The sequence below is a fragment of the Lampetra fluviatilis genome, chromosome 11 (assembly GCF_964198595.1).
Source record: "Lampetra fluviatilis chromosome 11, kcLamFluv1.1, whole genome shotgun sequence".
Classification (NCBI taxonomy): domain Eukaryota; kingdom Metazoa; phylum Chordata; class Hyperoartia; order Petromyzontiformes; family Petromyzontidae; genus Lampetra; species Lampetra fluviatilis.
The window spans coordinates 1,931,132-1,944,468 of record NC_136285.1 but is presented as its reverse complement, the minus strand read 5'-3'; positions in this window follow the sequence as shown (position 1 = coordinate 1,944,468).

Sequence of the window (13,337 nt, the reverse complement as noted above, 5' to 3'; positions counted from 1 at the left end):
CCTTCGAGTGACGGGGTTCTCTCTCGCCGGGGCCGCTTTCCACGGTTTTAAGCGGCGGACGTTGACCACCGTCTCTCGATCCCTCTCCCCGCCATAAATTAGTACCGTCCAGGGGGAGATCTGTCGCACCACGGTCCAGGGTCCCCGCCAGTAGGTCGTCAGTTTCCCCACCTGCCCGGCCCCGACGCGAGGGGTGTGTAGCCACACCTTAGCGCCTGTCAGGAATAAGGGGGGTTCCATGCGGGGTCGGGTGCCCTGTTCCTGCCGCCGATGCGCGGCTTCCCCTTGCGGGTATGCTCGGCCTCGGGCTTCTCGCAGGGTCTCCAACAGGTGTTCCACGGGGCGGCTTCCCTCCTCCGGCTGGGGGGAAGGGACGCCGAATAGCAGATCTGCGGGTAAACGAGACTCACGGCCGAACATCATTAAAAACGGGGTTTGTCCCGTCGACGTGTGTACGGTGGTGGCGTAGGCGAAAAGGGCGTAGGGGAGGTGTTCGTCCCAATCCCGTTGATTTGCGGCCGCCATACGTTTGAGTTTCCCCGCTAGGGTCTGATTCATGCGCTCCACCATACCGTTCGCTTGGGGGTGGTACGCTGTGGTTCGGTCCTTCTGGATTCCGAACTCTCGGCACAGTGCCTGGAACAACTCGGCCTCGAACTCGCTACCCTGGTCGGTGAGGACTCGTTCCGGGATCCCGTGCTTAAGTACGTAGTGTTCCACGAATGCCCAGGCCACCACCAAGGCCGTTTTATCAGGGATGGCCACTGCCACGGGGTAGCGGGTGAAATACTCTACTGCGACTAGGATATATCGGTTGCCTCGATGGGATCGCGGGAATGGCCCCTGTAGGTCAATCCCGACCAGCTGATTCGTGCGGCTGACGCGGAACGGCCTTAGGGGTACCTGGTATCGTGCCGGTTTCGGCCCGCACTGCTGACAGGCGCGGCAGCCCTGTACCCAGGCCGCCACGTCTTGTGCCAATTTGGGCCAGAGATACTGGCGACGCAGGGTCTCTCGAGTGCGTCGTTCCCCATCGTGGCCCCCGAGTGGGTGGTCATGCACCAGCCGAAGCAGCTGGGGTCGCACCTGGGCAGGAACACAGATGCACCCCGGCTGGCCGGCCTCGGTTAACTCCCGTACCACTCCGTTCTGCACACACAACCGGGCATACAAACCGCTCCAGGGTCCTGGTAGGGCGCTCTTTTCCTCCCGCAGTGCCGCCTCCACTGCCGCCAGATCGGGATCTCGCTGCTGGGTCTGTCTCAGCTGCTCGTCGTTCAGGCCCGGGAAGGCGCAGCCGACGTCCTCCTGGATCCGTCCGATCGGGTCCCGAGCCGCGGGTCCCGCGCTTGCCGTGCGGTCGACGGGATCCTCGGTGCCACCTGTGAGGGCCTCTGTGGCGCACACTGCACTCTCTCTCGCTGGGGGGGGGTCAGTGGCCGCGGCCGCTCAGGGGTCCGTTGCCTGCCGGCAGCGTCCCCCCGTGAAGCACGGGCAGGCCTCCTCCGCCCTTGTCTCGGCGTCCACCGTGGGTCGCCTCGACAAGGCGTCCGCGTTTGCATGCGTCCGGCCAGCCCGATACTCGATTTGCAGGTTGTACTCCTGCAACTGCGCCAACCACTGGGCCATCTGCCCCCGCGGCTCCTTGAATGTAAGAAGGAACTGCAGAGCATAATGGTCAGTGCGTACGCGACATTTCCTGCCGTACAAATACGGCCGGAACTGCTTACATGCGAAAATCACGGCGTACAACTCTTGGCGGGTCACGCAATAGTTAAGCTCGGCCCCACTCAAGGTCCGGCTGGCGTACGCGATAACTCGTTCCATCCCATCCTGTACCTGTGACAACACCGCGCCCAGCCCGCTGCTGCAGGCGTCGGTGTCCAAAATAAAATCGGTGGTAAAATCGGGGAAAGCGAGGGTGGGGGCGTGGGTGAGGTGGTCTTTGAGAGTGGTGAAGGCCGTCTGGCAGGCCCCCGTCCACTGGTAGGGGTGCTTAGGGGAGGTGAGTTGGGTGAGGGGGCGTGCAATCTCGCTGAATCCCTTTACAAATCGGCGATAATAGGTGGCGAGCCCCAAAAATGATCTGATCTCCGTCAGATTCCTTGGCCGTGGCCACTCCACTACGGCGCGTACCTTCTCCGGATCGGTGTGCACACCTGCCTCGCTGACGCGATGCCCGAGGTACCCCACCTCGCGTTGTGCGATGTAACACTTACGTGGCTTGAGCTTGAGATGAGCCGCTCGCAGTCGCTGGAACACCTCTCGAAGCCTGGACCAATGCTCAGACAAAGATCTACTGAACACTATCACATCGTCCAAGTAAATCAGGCACTGTTCCCATTGCAAGCCCCGCATCACCAACTCCATCAGCCGCTGGAACGTCGCGGGCGCATTGGTGAGTCCGAACGGGAGTACTCGAAACTCGAATAGCCCCATCGGGGTGGTGAATGCGGTTTTCGGCCGATCCTCCTCCGCCATCTCCACCTGCCAATACCCGGACGCGAGATCGAGGGTGGAAAAATATCGCGCTCCAGCGAGGCTGTCGAAGGTGTCGTCGATGCGGGGTATGGGGAAGGCATCGCCGAGCGTGACTGCATTTAGTTTACGGTAATCGACGCAGAACCGGGTTGACCCATCCTTTTTCGTCACTAGTACCACTGGGGCTGACCAGGGGCTCGCCGAGGGCTGAATTATGTTATCGCGAAGCATGTCCCCAACTGCCTCTTTGATTTGGGCGCGTTCGGGTGCGCCCACTCGGTACGCAGGGAGTTTGATGGGTCGGGCTGCACCGGTGTCAATTTGGTGCTTAACAAGATCGGTCCGACCCACGTCCGAGTCGTGTTCACTGAATACGTCGGCATACTCCCGCAGTAACTCGCGCAGCCAATCGGCCTCTCCCTTAGGTAAATCCGCCCATGGTACATGTAACGCGTCGAGCAGGGGAACGACCTCGGCTCGGGGAGTCGGGCCGACTCGCCAGGCCAGGTCCTGGTCACCCTCAGGACGCCCGGGGTCCTCAGCCCAGAGTGCGAACACCGAGTCGTTAGAGTGGCGTGCGTGCAGGGGGTGTACGGTGGCTATCGGGGTGCGCCGCCGCAGTATCGCTGGGGTACTGTGGGGGTTAAACATCCGCATAAACAATCGGTCCCCATCTGCGTTTACCAACGTGGCGGATCCCACGACCCCATACCGTTTTGCCAACTCCGGGTGAGGAGTTAGCATTACCTCTCCTGATGGTCGGAGCGCGGGGTCGGTGGGGGATGTTGCCACCGGCACCAGCATCTCGGTGAGCGGGCCGATGGTGACTGCCGTCGCCAGGATAGCGGCCACAGGTGCGAAGCGGGGGCGCGTTGGTTCTCGTCCCAGGAACGGTATCCGCTCGCCGTTGCTCTCCATGGTGGCGCATCGCTGGCGGGGTTGCACGTTGAGTCCCAGCCGTTCTAAGAGGTCGGTACCTGCGATACACTCGTGACACAACGCACTCGACACGTAGAACTCCTGGGTGCACACCTGACTGCCTATGCGGACCTCTAGGGTGGCTCTCCCCAGCAGCCCCATTCCGGCTCCGCTCGCCGTGTGCAGCGCGCGGTCCGGGGCCTGCAGGTGACGCACGTCGACCCCGATCGCGCTGCAGTGCGCTGCGCTCACGAGCGAGGCCACCGCCCCCGTGTCCAGCAGAATTCGGGTACGCACTCCGTTTACCTCCCCTTCCACCAGCGATGTGGCCCCCGTGATCCCCGCCACCAGCTCCCGTAGCCAGTCGCCAGGAGTCACCGTTTCCGTGGGCGTTGTTGTTGGAACCTGTGTGGAGATCACTCGCTCGCCATTATTCTCATTATCGTCTATTTGTATCGGGACCGCGTCGATTGCACCCCTAGTTGGTCCGCTCACTAGGGGGCGTTGGAGTTTAACCCCCGCGCCTGCCTAGCTCGGGTGATTTCAGGACAGTCTCTCACTAGATGCCCTCGGCGATCACACATATAACATGCCCGGGGAGGGGGGGCAGCTCCGTAGTGGGCCCCCTGCCCGCTCCCTCTCCCTCCCCCAGTACGCAGTTGTCCCAAATCGGACTCTAATTGGGACACCCTCCCGGCTAGTCCCCCTACTGTCGAGCGTAGTTCACCCATCTCAGACTGGAGGGTCTTCATATTTTTATTTGCTTCCTCGCGTACCTGGGTTACCCTCTCACCTACGTGGGTTACCTTACCGTCCATTCGGTCTACCCGGCCAGCAATATCTCCAATGCCGGTCTGTAACCCGGCTACCCACCCCGGGGTAGTCTCGCTGGGTCTCTGGGGCTCCCTTGCCCGTCCCCTTCCTGCGATGGCGAGCTCCTCCTCCTCGTCCGAGAGTAGGCTCGCTACGGCGCACTCTCGTCCCCTCCCTCGAGGCTGCGCGCGCTCACCAGAGAGCTTCTCGCATTTACGCGCGCGCTCGACAAGTGTGTTAAAGGAGAGGCGTGCACCGTCTATATTTGGCTGCCACCACGGGGTGCGTGCCAAATATCGCTGGACCTTCCCGGCGGCGAGGCTCTCAATTACTTTCGCCTCGTGCTCCGGGTACGCGAGCTGGGTCAACATGCGTACGTCCTCGGCGTAATCTCGCAGATCCTCGCCGGGCTGGCGGCGGCGTGCCTCTAAGGCCGCCTGCGCATCCTCCTCGTCATAGGCGCCGAAGCGCCGTTCGAGTTCGCACATTAATTTTTCCCACTGAGTTTGTACGCTTGCGGGCAAAGCTTCCACAAAGTCAGCTGCCCGTCCATCTAAATGTATCTCTAACTGCTGCAACGCCTCCTCATCCGACCACCCATTAACCTTTTTAGCCCCCCTGATGCTGCGGGCAAACGATTTCCATGATGGAATTCCTTTGCCCGTAAATGTGCATTTGATTTTAACCTGGGTTGGGGGGCCTCTTTCCCTTGGGGGTGCGGGGGATCGTCCCGCTTCTGACACCAATATGTGAGGGTCGCTAGCCCCCGGGATCCCTCCCTCGGTACCCCTAACGGCCGGGTTAACCTCATTACTCGCCCCCTCGCTGCTAGGCGAACCGCTGCTGCGTTCTTCACCCATGGGGTGAGAGCCGTCGCTCCAGGATTCCCCTCCCCCGCGGGTCCGCGTAGTAGGCATGGTTAATTACGTACGCGCACACCCACACACAGCTCTGCGCGGCACTCACTCAACCCTGACCACTCACGCTAGGATCGCGCACCTGTATTATACACGTCGTGAACATGCGCGCACACACACATACAGCTCCACACGCGATACCCACTCTTGCGCCGCTCTGCGCCGCGCTCGCCGCTCACGTTATGATCGCGCACCTGGGGTACGCTGATTACGCACGCCGCGAGCTTACGCATACACAGTACCACACGCGTTCACACTTATAACACGAGATCACACGAGGCCACGATCAGCTATTAATGATTTATTGTCTGCTACGTGGGACTGGTTGTTGAGTCAGTATGAATCGACGAGGCTGCCTACTCTACTAACCCGGAACCTATTCCCTATTTATCGTTCACGAAACACTTTTACCTCCTTACTCACGGTTTGAGGCACTCGACGTTCCGTGGGTTTTCCTCGCTGCTCGCCTCGACACGTCGCACGGACGTCCGGGGGGCAGAGCTGGGGCAGTCCTGGACGTTGGCTTCTCGGAGCAAGAGAGCGATTTCCCCTTTGCGCTCCCCATTTATCCTCCCTACCTCAAAGGGAATGCGACTCTGGACAATAGGCTCGCGACCCTCTCGCATGCGCACCGCCGTTCCGGGCGCTTTTGATATGCTACTTAATGCTCAACCTGCGCGGCGCAAATTCCAATCAATCCGCTTTTGATATGCTAATTACTGCTCAACCTGCGCGGCGCAAATTCCAATCAATCCCTTTCTCACGCAGGCCCCCCCCCATTATCGCAGTTTATGCGGCGGCGTCCGTCACAAAGGTGCGCCGTGGGAATTTGTGCACGGCTCCCCGCGTGACCCCGCTCTCCCGATTACTCATACTAACAGCCTTATCCTTTAACTCCCCTAACAATGGTGCCTGCGTGTTTTCTAATGATGCTCCTCCATCACAATGCTTATTCCCTCTGCCTGCCCCGTCGATACTTGCGTGTGTGGGGTGTGTGAGATGCGTTTCCCCCGCGGTGGCCGAGTGGCCCCTCGCTGCGACCTTGCAACCTTAAGGCCGGTCGCAGCGCCGCGGTGCAAAGTAGCGTCGGGGGAGGTCGTCCAATTCCCTGGTCGCTGGAAACCGTGAAAGTTTAATCCCGATAAGGGCTTCTCGGATAAAAACCGGTCGGCCAGGTGACCTCCCCACGGAGCTCTATGGGGGGGGGGGGGGGGGAATGCGTGCGGGTGTGTTCGTGTGAGGTGAGGTGAGGGGGACGCGGGGTCGGCTCCGTCGCTTGGTGGTGGCGAGGTCTTAGATGGGGCGCCTGCTGAACGGCTTCGTGGCGGCGGCATGACAGTTGCGTTCCTGAAGAACACCGCGTTATGGAAAATCACGTTACAATAAATAATGTACAGGGTGCTTCAATGTTTTTTTATACTTGTGAGAATTTGCAGCAATACCACAAGAAATGCGCCTCCGGGCTCTGGAGACCACCTGGAGAAGATTCAAGGCATGTGTTGACAATGATGGCGAACAGGTGGAGACTCTTTGACTTTTTGAAGCTATTAACGTACATTTGTTTTTATCATGTTACAGTGTATTATCCGTTCTTTTTCCTGTAAAAACGATAGTCTCATATAAGTGTTAAAAAAATGTTGAAGCACCCTGTACAATATAGGGTAAGCCACGGTCTGCGATAACACGTGATGTGCTTACGCAGGCTAAACAAAGACTGAGGTGTGTGGGTAGCATCAAGAGCATCCAACCTTGTGATGCTACACCGAGGTAGCCTTACAACTGCTTATTCCTACTCGCGCAACGTAGTTCTGTTCACTCGATCGCCTTATAACCAATTCGCATGCGCGTTATAAAAATGTGTTCCCTAATAGATTAATCGAATTATATCCAATTCGCCTTATGAAAACACGCATTACAGAATAGGGGTTGCGCAATCAGAGAGGAGGCTGAGCACGTCCTGCCTCATCTCTCGTCTCTTCCTGTATTTGCAGCGGAGCTCCGCAAATTTGGTGATTTTGACTATAAAAATGATTGGAATCGTACATAAATGACATTTATAACACAGATCAGTGGAAAATGAAGTGTTTTAATTGATTCTTTTTTTTCGTAACAGCGATTTTCATTGGAGTATGACAGGTGAGGCTCTGCCTCGCCTGACCGCACGTCCCTGCGCTACACGCACATACAAGTGTATTTTGTTTTACATTGAGATATGCTGTATATATGTTGTTGATCCTTGTTATGGAGGTGGTTTTATTGGAGACTAAAGAGAAGCCATTACGTTTCAACAGCTCTCTGTGCCACCCCGCCCTCTATAACCCTATCCATTGTACGAATTTACAAGAGTTTGCCATCACATGCCAAGCTATTGTAAATGATAGAGCAGCTAAGCAGATTTATCAGGTAAAAAGTATTTGTATTGTTTTAATCTAACCTATATAATTCATTTTTTGTCTGTCTGTCCGTCCGTCTGTCCGTCTGCGTACGCTCCCTTGCGGGGGATGTAGCTCTCGGACCGTGGGGTTCGCCGAGATTAAATTTAGCAGGTGGGCACGCCCCGGCCCCGCGGTAAACTTAGGCATTTCCGATTTATCGTCTCTAAACTTTAAATCGGACCGATTATCGATTTAGTGCGATTTCTATTTAATTAGTTATTTAAATCTTTATTTATTTATTTAATATCGCTGACCGGCGCGGACCACGGCGGTTGCCCCTGGCAACGGGTAGCAACAACTTCGCTGCGGGGTGGACGCCATTTTTAATTCCCGTTAAAAATATGCGCACGCATTAACACGCGACTCTGAGGTAAATTCATCAAAGTTTCACGTCCTCTTCACTCCCCCCCCCCCCACCCCAATGTGTGCAATTACTATTATAGGGTCGGTAGATAATAAAATTATAGCGATTAGACAGTATTATTGTAGCGCGGGGGGGGGGGGGGGGTAATGGCCCCAGTACCCAGCCTCAGCCGGGTGGGCAATCTAGGCGAGGCCGGAGGCTCTGCATGGTACTAGGCCTCGACACGCAACTCTGTCAGGCGACGACTTTGTGGTATAAACTCGATATACCCAGCGTTGCCCGGGGGAAAAATACATTTAAAATCTTCTGAAAACTTTAAAACATAACATCTCAATGAAAATACAACTGTGTAATTAAAACTCTAAACCCGACCGCGCCAAGAATCGATTCTATGAATCGCGAAAAGGAATCGAAGGTTGTAGATTCATTTGAATCGCCTTTTTTCCGTTTAATATAAGTTGGTTATAGAGTTGATATAAACTGCTACGAATGGGAAATATCCGGCGTTGACCGGGGCTAAAATATAATTAAAAACTCCTGAAAACTTTAAAACATAACATAACAATGAAAATAAAACTTTGTAATTAAAAATGGAAACCTCCTATGCGCCAGGAATCGATTCTTTGAATCGCGCAAAGGAATCATCGAATGTTGTAGATTCCTTTAGGATCGCCCTTTGGTGAGGGAGAGTGGTGAGGGAGAGTGGTGAGGGAGAGTGGTGAGGGAGAGTGGTGAGGGAGAGTGGTGAGGGAGAGTGGTGAGGGAGAGTGGTGAGTGGTGATGGTGATTGGTGAGGGTGAAGGTGAGTGGGGAGGGTGAGTGGCAGTTGTGAGTGGTGATTAGTGAGGGGTGTGTGGTGAGGGTGAGCGTGAGTGGTGAATGGTGAGGGTTTAGTGGTGAGGGTGAGTGGTGAGGGTGAGCAGTGAGGGTGAGCAGTGAGGGTGAGTGGTGATTGGTGAGGGTGTGATTGGTGAGGATGAGTGGTGAGTGGTCAGGGTGAGTGGTGAGGGTGAGTGGTGAGGGTGAGTAGTGAGGGTGAGTGTTGAGGGTGAGTGGTGAGTAGTGAGGGTGAGTGGTGAGCGTGACTGGTGAGTGGTGAGGGAGAGTGGTGAGGGAGAGTGATGAGGGTGAATGGTGAGGGTGAGTGGTGAGGGTGAGTGGCAAATGGTGAGGGTGAGTGGTGATTGGTGAGGGTGTGATTGGTGAGGATGAGTGGTGAGGGTGAGTGCTGAGCGTTGAGGGTGAGTGGTTATTGTGAGGGTGAGTGGTGAGAGTGAGTGGTGAGGGTGAGTGGTGAGGGTGAGTGGTGATTGTTGAGGGTGTGATTGGTGAGGATGAGTGGTGAGTAGTGAGGGTGAGTGGTGACGGTGAGTGGTGAGGTGAGTGTTGAGGGTGAGTGGTGAGGGTGAGTGGCGGTTATGAGTGGTGATTAGTGAGGGGTGAGTGGTGAGTGGTGAGGGTGAGCGTGAGTGGTGAGGGTGAGCAGTGCGGGTGAGTGGTGATTGGTGAGGGTGTGATTGGTGAGGATGAGTGGTGAGTGGTCAGGGTGAGTGGTGAGGGTGAGTAGATGTTGTGAGGGTGAGTGGTGAGGATGAGTGGTGAGGGTGAGTGGCGGTTGTGAGTGGTGATGGGTGAGTGGTGAGCGGTGAGTGGTGAGGGTGAGTGGTGACGGTGAGTGGTGAGGGTGAGTGCTGAGTGGTGAGGGTGAGTGGTGAGAGAGTGGTTAGTTTTGAGGGTGAGTGGTGAGGTTGAGTGATGAGGGTTAGTGGAGAGCGGTGAGTGGTGATTGGTAAGTGGTGATTGGTGAGGATGAATGGTGAGTAGTGAGGGTGAAGTTGAGTGGTGAGGGTGAGTGGTGGTTGTGACGGTGAGTGGTGAGGGTGAGTGGTGAGGGTGAGTGGTGAGGCTGAATGGTGAGGGTGAATGGTGAGAGTGAATGGTGAGTGGTGAGGGAGAGTGGTGAGTGAGAGTGGTGAGGGTTAGTGGTGAGGGTTAGTGGTGAGAGTGAGTGGTGAGGGTGAGTGGTGATTGGTGAGTGGTGAGGGTGAGTGGTGAGGGTGAGTGGTGAGGGAGATTGGTGAGGGAGGTTGGTGAGTGGTGAGTTGTGAGGGTGAATGGTGAATAGTGAGTGGGAGTGGTGAGGATGAGTGGTAAGGATGAGTTGTGAGTGGTGAATGGTGAGGGTGAATGATGAGTACAGTCAATATGCACTGCTGTTATCATACCAGGTACCACCACCACAATATGTACTCCTCTCATCATAGCAGATACCACCACAGCAGTATGCACTGCTGTAATCATAGCAGGTACCAACACAGCAGTATGCACTGCTGTAGTGATAGCAGGTACGACCTCAGTCGGTATACACTGCTGTAGTGATAGTAGATACTGCTATCGAGTTGGTAGATACCGCTATAGTAAATACTAAAACAGTCAGTATATACCACTACAGTCAGTCAATACTGCTACAGTCAGTATATACTACTATACAGTCAGTACATACTGCTACGGTGAGTAGCTACTAGAGTCAGTAGATACTATTATAGAGTGAGTAGATACTGCTATAGATTTTGTAGTTACTACTATAGTCAGTGGATACAACTATAGAGTCAGCAGATACTATACAGTTAGTCGTTACGAGTATATAGTCGGTAGATACTACTGTAGGCCCAGTAAATACTACTATGGTCAGTAGTTATTACAGTCACTAAATACTACTACACAGTCAGTAGCTACTACTGGCTCAGTAGATACTACGGTACAGTCAGTAGATACTACTACAGAGTCAATAGATACCACTTCCTCTGTTGTATGTGTAATGTAGTAACTCGGCGGGAGACGACTTCACGGGTAGCACACTCTTTTATTTCACCAACTATAGTTACACGGGTGACTAACACCAGCTATAGTTACTCGGGTGACCAACACCCACTTAGTTACACGGGTGGCTAACACCAGCCTAACCCATACGGTTCTCCTGGCTACACCAACACGGGCTCTTACGCCCCGTAGCCTCTCGGAACACACACAGCCGGGGTGTCCGTCTCGACTCTGGGTCCCACAGTCCCGACCCACATGGGCGTCGGACCACGGGTCCCACAGTCTCGCCTCCGAGCCACACAGGGCCCCGGTCCTGACAAGGACAGCGGGACTAGGGGTCTCAGGGCACTACTTCTTCAACTCCGTCTTCAATCTTCAACTGGTTAACAACCCCGAGTGCTCCCGCGCGTCCTCCTTTATGTCCATCCTGCGGACGTCGCTGAGAGCACCCATCCCATTTGACCAATCACTGCGCGCTGCCCACGATCCTCTTTCTCACCTCGTGTCAGCGCGCACAATCCCACACGCCGCGCCGCCCCGTACTCACTCACTCCCGGCGCGCGCGTCCACACCACGCCCACATGCGTGCCCAACCCCGCACCCCGCGCCACCCCGTGATCCATCACTGTCGGCGCACGTCAACACCACCACTACATCACTCCCTACCACATAGCTCGCAGCCGACCCGGCTGCTATAAAAAAGTATTACTCCCCCCCCCCCCATGTGTGCCCCGTAACACAACAACAATCACAACAACACAACAAGAACACCCCCATTCGCAAAAATCAGCACATGCCACTGCAACAACAAGAACAATATGTACAATCCGGCGAGTGACAACAATAAATGTGTATGCAAGAAAAAAAATTTCCGACTCGTGCAGCGTCCCATTCTTTCCGAGCGCCCCTTGATCGGGACATTACCCCGGCAGAGGGGGAACACGGCGGCGAGCTCGGGTTTGATTTTTTTATTTTTTCATGAAAAGTGTTGTGTCCTAGCACGAGTCCGCCTTGCCGGTCCGTCGTACGGCACCCGACGCGGTTGACCGTCCGGTGGTGCCGGCAGTCCAGGAAGGCACGGGCCAGGCATCGGAGATCCGCGCGTGCCGCGGGGTTCCGGTTCCCGACGGTCAACAGCCGTCAGGTCCGAGACACCTGGGGGTGGGTCAGGTGGAGACACGCGAGGATCAGCCTGCGACACATCCCTCCCCGAGTCGACGGCCACATCACACGCTCGGTCGCCACGGCACAAAGTGGGGTCACGCGGTGCCGCGAAGGGTTTCAGTCGGGAGGGGTGCACGTACCAACGGCGTTTTTCCCATTTAATCTGTATACTCTGGGGTCGTGCAACACGCACAATTTCCACCGGTCCCCTCCATGGTCTCAACAATTTAGGGGACGTAGCCAACGGTGTATGTGGACAATGCAGCCAGGCCTTATCGCCTGGTTTCCAATCGTGCGTATGCACCCTTCGTCCATGCAATCTTTCGTTCGCGATCTGCCGAGACCGCGAATTCAATCTCGCAGCCTCTCGCGCTTCAGCCAGTTTGGCGATATTAAATTTGATGTGGTCTGCCAATTTAGATTTTCCGCGTGGCTGGGAAATCCCCAGTTGGACGTCCATGGTCGGATCGGCCTCCCGCCCATACATGAGAAAAAATGGGGAAAACCCCGTCGCCGCATGAGGGGCCATTCGATAGGCCGCGAGTACCCCAGGTACCTGTAAGTCCCAATCAACCTGATCGTTGCAGACCTGTTGGCACAGCATAGAAGTAATCGTCCTGTTCAGACGTTCAACCATTCCGTCAGTCTGCGGGTGGTACGGGGAGGTACGCACTTTTTTTGTACCCAACAGGTCGCACACCTCGCGCAACAAAACGCTCGAAAAATGTTTCCCTTGGTCCGTCAGCAAGCGTTCGGGGGCACCCTTGTCCAAAACATAGCCCTGGACAAAGGCGTCCGCCACTGCCGCAGCCGACTGGTTGGCGAGTGGCCATGCCATGGGCCAACGGGTGAAGTACTCTACGCCAACCAGCAGGTACTTATTACCCCTAGGTGTAGCGGGAAAAGGCCCCAAGATGTCGAGCGCAACCAGTTCGTTTGTGCGTGAAACCTGAATGGATTGCAGCGGTGGATTAGCCGCTATTGGTGGCGGTTTTCTTTGGGCGCACCCTACACATCCCTTAAGGATGTTCGCCACGTCATTGCCCATCCCCGGCCAATAACAGTCTCGCTGGATTAGGGCGAGCGTTTTGTGAAAACCCAGATGCATGAGTCGTTCATGAGCAGCCAGAACGACCCTACCCCGCATAGCAAATGGCACAACGAGCGCGTGACGCCGAGACATGTTGTCCCACTTCATCAAGAGGCCCTGTCTGCACACCCAGGAACCAACCCGCGTTTCCCCCTCTCCGGGAGCGTCAACCTTCCAACGTAGCGTGAGTAGGGAGCTGTCGGCCATTTGGAGACGGCCCCACTCGATGAGAGGCAACGCTAGTAACGAGTCCGTCCCCGTGGGAGCGTCGACCCCCGTAGTGTCAGTGGCGGCGAGCAAAACTTCCGCGGGGGCGGCGACAGGGGGTTTACACC